The following is an 8,693-nucleotide window of genomic DNA, read 5'->3' as shown; positions in this document are numbered from 1 at the left end:
GTTGCGTCGTGTGATACGTCTCCAACGCATCTATAATTTAGGAAGTATTCATGCTATTATATTATCCTTCTAGGATGTTTTATATGCATTTATATGCTATTTTATATGATTTTTGGGACTAACCTATTAACCTAGAGCCCAGTGCCACTTTCTGTTTTTTCCTTGTTTTTGAGTATCGCAAAAAAGGAAAACCAAACGGAGTCCAATTGACCTGAAACTTGACGGAACTTATTTTTCGACCAGAAGAAGGCCATGGAGTAAAAGAGTTGGGCCAGAAGAGTCCCGGCTGTGTGACGCCCCCAATTCGACCGTACACTAATCATGCACGCAAATGTGTACGACCAAGATCAGGGACTCACGGGAAGATATCACAACACAACTCTAGACACAGATTAAAATAATACAAGCTTTATATTACAAGCCAGGGGCCTCGAGGGCTCGAATACAAGCTCGATACACAAGCGTCAGCGGAAGCAACAATATCTGAGTACGGACATAAGTTAGACAAGGATGCCTTAAGAAGGCTAGCACAAACATCAATGATCGAAGAGGCAAGGCCTCCTGCCTGGGACCTCCTAACTACTCCGGGTCGTCGGCGGTCTCCACGTAGTAGCATCCGTCGGCGGTGGCATCTGGCTCCAAGGATCCACCATCTGGCTGCGACAACCGGAAAGAAGGAAGAAGGGGAAAAGGGGTAGCAAAGCAACCGTGAGTACTCATCCAAAGTACTCGCAAGCATCAGATCTATACTAAGTATGCATTGGTATCAAATGGAAGGGTTGTATCTGTGGACTGAACTGCAGAATGCCAGAATAGAGGGGAAGGCCTAGCCTATCGAAGACTAGCATCTTCAAGCAGCTCCAAGCATCTTGCATCATGTAGAAGAGTAAAGAATAGCAATTTATATTTACCAAACATGTTGTAACATTAACGCCCAGAGATCCTTCCTCGACTCCCTACGAGAAAGCAATCTCGAAGCCACATATCCATCACATGTCTCAAGTATCCATTTCTAGTTATATAAGATCCGGATACAAGTCTGAACGTCCATTACTGTGGACACGGTATTCGAATATATGTCTTCCCTGCAGGGGTGCACCACGTTACCCAACACGCTCGATCACTCTGGCCGGGCACACCTTTCTGGGTCAATGCCCGGCCTCGGAAGATCAACACGTCGCAGCCCTACCTAAGCTCAGCAGAGAGGTCCCCGCCGGTCTACATCCTAAGTGCCCCGGGGTCTTGGGCCCATCGCCCATTGCACTCCGGGTCGTTGCGTGCAGGGTGAATTCCAGCGCCGCCTTGGATGGCCAGCACGATCCGACCGTGCCGCCGTATGGAACTGGACGTCTGACAAAGCTTCGGCTGATACTGCGACGTCGAGGCCCATATCTATTCTCACGTGGTGGTTAGTGCGTAAAGGCTAGAGGCCAACTCAGAACAAATACCCAAACCTGTTAGTGCATTAGGGGCTCGCAGAGACGAGCAGAGACTCACGATATTGTGACCCCGTCGCCCCGTCTCATGGACTTATAGAAAGGGCCCAGACTGCCCGGCCGTGCCATGTAGAAAACTCGCGGGTGCTCTATGGGCCCGCCCGACTTTCACATCAACTCGCGGGTACCCCTCAGGGCCGACCCGACTTCAACAATGGTCTCAAGTAAAGTCAAGGTAACAGTGTGTCCAAACATCAAGGGGAAAACCCGAGGAATCACCCACGGAGGATTCCACTCAATGTAATCATCAAGGTGAACATAAGAGGGACCACCCTCGAGGTTCACACTTGAGGTGTTGCACGACAGAGCCGTATCGGGAATGGTGAAAGAGGAAATCACCCTCGATGACCATGACCGAATAGCTACACTACAGATTATCATCAGGAGTGCGTTATGAGGGATCACCCTCGGCACTCGATAGTAGCTCTGCAGATTCGAGCAACAAAAGGGGCATGATGTGATGTGAGGTGTCAGGCTCTGGTCATCGATCACGTTGATCGAGTCATCGAAGATGAAGCAGGGGCAACAAAGGCAAGGTGGGGGTCACTGATGGATCACTAACCAACCTATACTAAGCAGTTTAGGATACGCAGGTAGGTAACAGTAAGCAGGTTACAAAAGCAGGCTGTGCATCAGAATAGGAGCAATCAATTACAGTAGCAAAATCTAATGCAAGCATGAGAGAAATGAATGGGCGATATCGGGATGATCAAAGGGGGGGCTTGCCTGGAAGCTCCACTGAAAGGGAAGAAGGGTCGTCGTCGACGTAGTCGATCACAGGGACATCAGCAACGGTCTCGGGGTCTACCGGAGAGAAGAGGGGGAAGAAACAGTAAATACATAGCAAACAGATACATGACAAGCAATAAGCAGTACTAGGGGTGTTCTAACGCAGTGCTACACAATACCGGTGAAAGGGGATAACATCCGGAAAGATTTCCCGGAGTTAGGCATTTTCGGACAGACGAACCGGAGGGGAAAAGTTCGATGTTCGCCATGCTAGGGATGAGTGACAGACGAACGGAGGGTGTATCCGGATTCGTCTCGTCGTTCTGAGCAACTTTCATGTATAAAACTTTTTCATCCGAGTTACGGATTATTTTCTATGATTTTCCAAAGATTTAAACAATATTCTGAATTTAATATTAATTCGAAAATAACGATTAAAACGCTATGGGTACACAGCACAGGGTACACAAAAGTGCACCCAATGGCTGACAAGTGGGCCAGGGGGTCCCAGTTGACCAGTCAACATTTGACTGGTCAACACGGGGTGCGGTCCCCCTGTCATGCACTGATTAGCCTAGCCTAACAGTTTAGTTCACTAAACTAGTGATTAGGCTAATTAATCCCGAGTTAATTAAGCTAATTAACTAATTTATTTATTTCTATATGTTATTTTTTAAAGGCCAGGGCAACAGGGGCCCGCTGGCAGTGGCATTAGGACAGTGGGGCGGGGCGGGTCAATGGGCAGGCGCGCCCATTCCCGAGGGGCGCTACGCCCGGGCGAGGCCACCGGCCGACGAGGGAGCGGGGCGCGAGGGCCACGGTGGGCGGAGCCGGTAGCCCCGGTCGATGGGACGGGGCGCAGAGGAGCATGGGGCGGGGCTCGCGCGCTGCAGCAGCGGCCCGCGGCGGAAGCAGTAGGCAGAGCAGCGCAGCAGGGGCGACAACGCCGCGGAACGGGGCGCGGGCTGCGGGTTGGCGGCGGCCGAGCGCGGCCACGACGGCTAGCGCGGAGAGGAGGCATCGGCCACGGGCAGTAGGGGATGGCGCGGGCTTCACGGAGCGGTCGGAGGCGCGGCCAACGACGGGCGGGCAGTGGCACACCGGAGCGGGGCGGCACGGTGCAACGAGCGCGGGACGACCGTGGGGGCGGGGCCGCGCGGCTGCGGGGGAAGGCGAGGCTGCTGGCGGCGGCGGCAGCAGGGGGTGGCGACGGCATGCAGCGATGCGAGCAGTAGCAGCAGTAGGCGCACCTAGGTGCGGGAAGGCGTACACAGCGGGGAGTAGCAGTGGTCGTGGGCATCGGCGGTAGGTCGGGGCGAGGCGGGGCGCAGCTAAGGCGGGCGTAGGCGCAGCAGTAGCAACAGACGCGGGGCACGGGCGCGCGGGAAGTCACGGAGGCGCGGCCGTGGGCGCGTGCAGGCGATGCTGGCGGCGCGACGATGGGTCAGCAAGCGCGTCGACAGGGGCGACGTTCGGCGGCGGCTACGGGTGGTGTTCGGCAACGGGAGCATAGGGGAAGGGGGGACGTGCGGCTCACCGGGAGCCTGTAGTTGTGCAAAGCGTGCTCGAGGGAGGCCCGGGGAGGCGTCGGAGAACGGATCCGCGACCGGGCAGCGGTGACGAGCGATGACGAAGACGAAGGCGACGGAGGCGATGGAGCGGCTCCCCGGCTCGATCCAGCGGTGTAGTCGAAGGAGCAGAAGGTGACGGAGCCCGTGGACCTGCCGGCTTGACACGGGGAGGCTGCTGGCTACGCGGGCGGCGAAGAAACGACGATGGCATGGGCAGCCATGGGTGGACCTGGAGGAGAGGAAAAGCAAAAGGGAGAGGGACGAGGGAGAGAGGGGGCGTGGGAAAATATCTGCGCAGGGGGGAGTGGAGCTGACGAGGCCGAGAGGAGGAGGGCGCCTGCCTTATCCCCTCGCCGGCGCCGATGAGGTGGTTCGGCGGGGCGTCGCTCCTGTTGCGACCGCGCCAGGGGAACAGGGGGACTAAGGGACCGGTGGGGGGCTAGGTGGGCCAGCTGGACAAGGTGGGCCGAGGCCCAGGGGCTTTCCTTATTTATTTAACCTTTTGCATCTCTTGTCTTTTCTTTTTATATATACTTTTCTATTTTTCTCTGTTTTCTTTTAGGGTCATTTTATTTTTAGTTTTATAAAATATATAATTAGCTCCTAAATTAGTATCAACAATTAAGCCTCTGCCATATTTAATTTTAGTATTTAAATAAAATAGTTTGCAATTACCATTATTTTAAAAAGGATTTAGTTAATTGTTTTAGTCCCTATTTTAATTATTTTAAGGCATTTAAGCACATTGCAAAAATGTTGGTCCACCACCATAATTAGCTATGGAATATGTGCCACACTTTGAACATTTTATTTTGCATGTTTGAGAAATTTGAATTTGGACTTTAATTTGAATTTGAATTTGGATTGTGATTTGGATCAACCAAGGATTAGCAATAGTAAGAGTGGTGACGTGGCACCATTAGCAAAGGATTACTGTAGCTTAATTATCCGGGCGTCACAATTCTCCTCCTGTCGGTGTACAAAAAGAGGGGTGCGTTTTTTGTACCCCTATACCTGTGCACGGGCAGTCGGAGCCGCGCCTAGGGTCGCGCCAAACAGAGCACGGGAGGTGAGCCAAGGTAAGACCGAAGCCCAAGACAATCAGAGCAATGCCAAGGCCAAGACCACAAAGAGCAGAGGGACGAAGCAGGTTCCCCCGGCAAGACCCTTGCCGGGGCAGCCTCAGCAGCCCCGGTAAGATCCTTGCCAGGACAGCTCGCCCCACACCAACAGAGCGAGCCACCCTTGAGCCCACTGTCCCCAACGCCATCATCCACGTGGGGCCAGGGCTTGGGAAGGCGCCTCTATGGTGGCATGCAGATCTTTGTGAAGACATATTCAAGATCAGATGAGGATTAGAAGATGACGATCCTCGGCAAGATCCTTGCCGAGGAAAGCCACCAAACCCCCGGCAAGGTCCTTGCCGGGGACAACAGCGCGCCACGGCAAGACCCTTGCCGGGCCACTCGGCAAGGCCCTCACCAAGGACGCCTGCAGGGCCACCGCCAGGCCCGCGCCAACCAAGCTTCCACCACCGTTCGCATGCAGCTACCAGCCCAACCTGCTGGGCGGCACCTGCGTGGCAACATGCAGCCCCAAGGCCAACTCATCGAGCGCCTCTGTGGCGGCATGTAGATCTTCGTGAACGCTCCACCACCGCGCCACCTCAGCTGCCTGCCTGCCTACATGGCGCCGCACGCATCGCTGGCCAAGGCGCGTGTCAAAGCGAGGAGGAGCGGCGACGGACGGGACGGGCCTTGCCCCCGTCCCCAATAAAGCAAGGGGACACCTAAGCTACGCATTAAATGCGTCTTGTCCTGTAATACGAGCGATAAGCTCAGAGCACTGTACGCCTTTCCACCTCCTGTGTGCCACTGTGGCAGCCCCTTCCAACTATAAAAGGAGGTCCATGGCATACTGGAGAAGGATTCGGCTCTTTCGAACCAAGCACTCACCACAGCTAGTTCGAGAGCTCAAGAACACTCTGAAATACACCCACCAAAGCAGGACTAGGGTTTTACGCATCCTCGCGGCCCGAACCTGGGTAAACGATCCTTGTGCTGGCTACTGATCCTGCTCTTCTTGCAACCCCGCGCCCCGGCAACCGTAGTAGGGATTCTTGTGATCCCATAGGTGTCGTTCCACACCGACATCTTTGGCGCGCCAGGTAGGGGGCAGTACAATTGTGAGAATCTGGTCTAGTAGTTAGCCTAGCAGTTCTTCGTCGCCATGGCTCCTAAGAAGAAGACGGCCACGGCGATCGGCTCGTTGGGAGCCGAATGGCCCGTGCCGGTGCGGACGAGCAGTGGACCGGTCGCGGACAGGACCCGGGCCGCGGTCCGCGAGCACCAGCACCGCCCTGGCAGTCAGAGCCTGGCAAGCGGCGTCGTTCGTGCACCAGACGACCGACCACACGTCGCCGGATCCAAAGACTGAGCCGGGCCCCCGCAGGCGGCGCGGGGCCCTCCAGGGGTGTCGTTGTGCCACCCCCCCCCCCACGGCGCAGCGACCTCTGCGTGCTCTTCCCATGGTGTGCGTGTCGAGCAGCGTCACCACGCTGGTGACCCTGGGCACCGCCGTGGGAAGAGCCATGTGCGTCATCCGCGAGATGAAGGGGTTCAGCACGCCCGCCGAAGTGCTGGCGAAAATGGCACACAACCGCTGGGTCGTAACGGATCTCCTTCTAACGTAGTTAGAAGTCGAAGCGCGCCGCGATCCACGCAGCTGTCGCCGCCGCCCACGCCAGCAAAAGCTTTGGCGCGCGCGAAGCTGCTCCTCGACTTCCCTCCTGCTGCGGAGAAGCTCGACGAGTGGAGGGCCACCATCCGGAGCCTCGTCGCCGTCGCCTACAAAGATGATCCATGACCGGCGGGGCCCTCGGGTCGGCGCTCCGCCGAGCCACCACACGCTGGCGCTGGGAGGACCGGGGGAGCTGCAGCCACGGTGCACTCTCCTCCTCCTCGCCAGCCGCCGCGGGCATCGGCCTGCCGTGACGACACTTGCAATACCCATCCGTCCGAGTTCCTCAGCATCTACACCATCGCGATGCAGGCTGCTGGAGCTCGCGACGACAAGGTGCTTGCCAACTATTTCCCGCTGGCGCTGAAGCCCAATGTGATGTCTTGGTTGATGCACTTGCCGGTGGATTCCATTTCTTCCTGGTTGGATCTGTGCCATGAGTTCGTTGGCGCCTTCACGGGAGGCCACCAAGCTCATGGCCAGGCCGGTGATCTACATATCATTCCCCAGAAGGAAGGGGAAACCCTGCGCAAGTACATCCAGAGATTCAGCCGGGTGCAGTACAACATCCCCGACATTCATCCCGCCGCTGTGATCAGCGCGTTCCACCAGAACGTGCGCAACCGCAAGATGCGCGAAGAGCTGGCAATGACCAAGGTTAAGGATGTGGCCGAGCTTTACGTTCTGGCCGATAGGTGTGCCCGAGCTGAAGAGGGAAGGAAGTACCCCGACGAAGACGCCGGCGCGGAAACCGACTCTACCGATGAAGACGGCGCTACCCCGACGAAGACGGGCCGGCGTCGCAACAGGAAACGCAAAGGCAAGGCCGTGCTTGCCGTTGAGGGATCTGACGATGCCGGTGCCGGCAAGAAGGTCAAGGCAGACGCCCCCGGTAAGGAGATTGCCGGGTGCGCCGCTTGCCGGGCCTTGGCGGCTACCGACAAGCCAGGAAGCTCCGGCAAAGAATACTGCAAGATCCACCGCACCAAGGGCCACGACCTCCAGAACTGCCGGCAAGTCGAGCTGCTTGCTGAGAAGCAAAAAGCTGAGTATAAGAGGCGGGCCAAGGAGAACAACCAGGACGGTGCTGAGGGATCCGGCAAGAAGCGTGGTGGCCAAGGAAGCCGCCCCGGCAAGGACAACCAGCAAGAGAGGCCCGCCCGGGGCCGCGACAACAAACAAGAAGACGATGATCATGACGAGGACGACGAGTCTGGTGAGCAAGGGTTCCAGAAGGCTACAGAGGCCATGTGCGTCGATGGCGGCGCCTCGCTGCACACCTCTCACCGCCAGCTCAAGAGTGGGCGCGTGAGATTACAGCAGAAGAGCCGTCGTTCGACGCTCAGAAGCCGCTGAAGTGGTCCAGCACGCCCCTCATCTTTGACGCCGAGGACCACCGTGACCGCACTACCGCGGTCGGGTGTTTGCCATTGTTGGTCTCACCAACGATACGCAACCTCAGGGTGAACAAGATGTTGGTTGACGGCGGGGCGGGCCTAAACCTGATCTCGCCTGTCGTGATCAAAAGGTTGCAAATCCCTGATGGAGACCTCGAGGAAACGGGCACATTTCAAGGGGTCAATCCGGGGAGGAGCCAGCCGAAGGGAAAGGTCACACTGCCCGTGACATTTGGAGGAGAGTTGAACCACAGGACGGAGAGGATCGTCTACGACGTGACCGAGATCCCTTTGCCCTACAATGGGATCCTCGGCCGCCCGGCACTAGCCAAGTTCATGGCGGCGTCACACTACGCCTACAACATGCTAAAAGATACCCAGGCCGTTGACCATCATCTCCGTCCCCTCCGACAAGAAGGACGCGCTGATTTGCGCCGACCAACTCTACCGGGAGGCAGTTGCAGCAGCCGCCGCCAAGGCACCTGCTCCTGCCGCTGAAGGCCCGGGAGGGAAGAAGAAGCCCGGGAGACCTCTCGCACCCACTCCGGCAAGCGCACCTCCTCGGAGTGTTGTGCTACCGTCGAGGACGTGCCAGAGAGCTCTACCGATAAGAGCAAGAGATCCAGAGCTGAGCCGCCGCAGACCAAGAAGGTGCCCGTCAGGTAGGATGGCACGGGAGGGGCCTTCACCATAGGCTCCACCCTCGACAGCAAATAGGAAGGCGCGCTCATCACCTTCCTGCGGGCGAATGTCGACGTGTT

At 57.0% G+C, this 8,693-nt stretch overlaps 1 long non-coding RNA gene across 2 annotated transcripts; it reads right to left on the bottom strand.

Annotated features, from left to right (window-relative positions):
• Window positions 1–382: 382 nt before the first annotated feature.
• Window positions 383–4,154, bottom strand: LOC141021359 (uncharacterized). 2 transcript variants are annotated; one of them, XR_012182383.1, is made up of 3 exons: window positions 3,763–4,154; window positions 2,223–2,300; window positions 383–657 (listed from the first exon to the last, which is right to left on the bottom strand). It is a non-coding gene; the product is annotated as an uncharacterized lncRNA (long non-coding RNA). The 2 variants fall into 2 exon arrangements; XR_012182382.1 differs by having other exon boundaries at window positions 383–653; window positions 3,763–4,153.
• Window positions 4,155–8,693: the final 4,539 nt, after the last annotated feature.

Source organism: Aegilops tauschii, chromosome 4, assembly GCF_002575655.3.
Source record: "Aegilops tauschii subsp. strangulata cultivar AL8/78 chromosome 4, Aet v6.0, whole genome shotgun sequence".
Taxonomy (NCBI): Eukaryota; Viridiplantae; Streptophyta; class Magnoliopsida; order Poales; family Poaceae; genus Aegilops; species Aegilops tauschii.
This window is presented reverse-complemented; position numbering and strand designations above follow the sequence as displayed.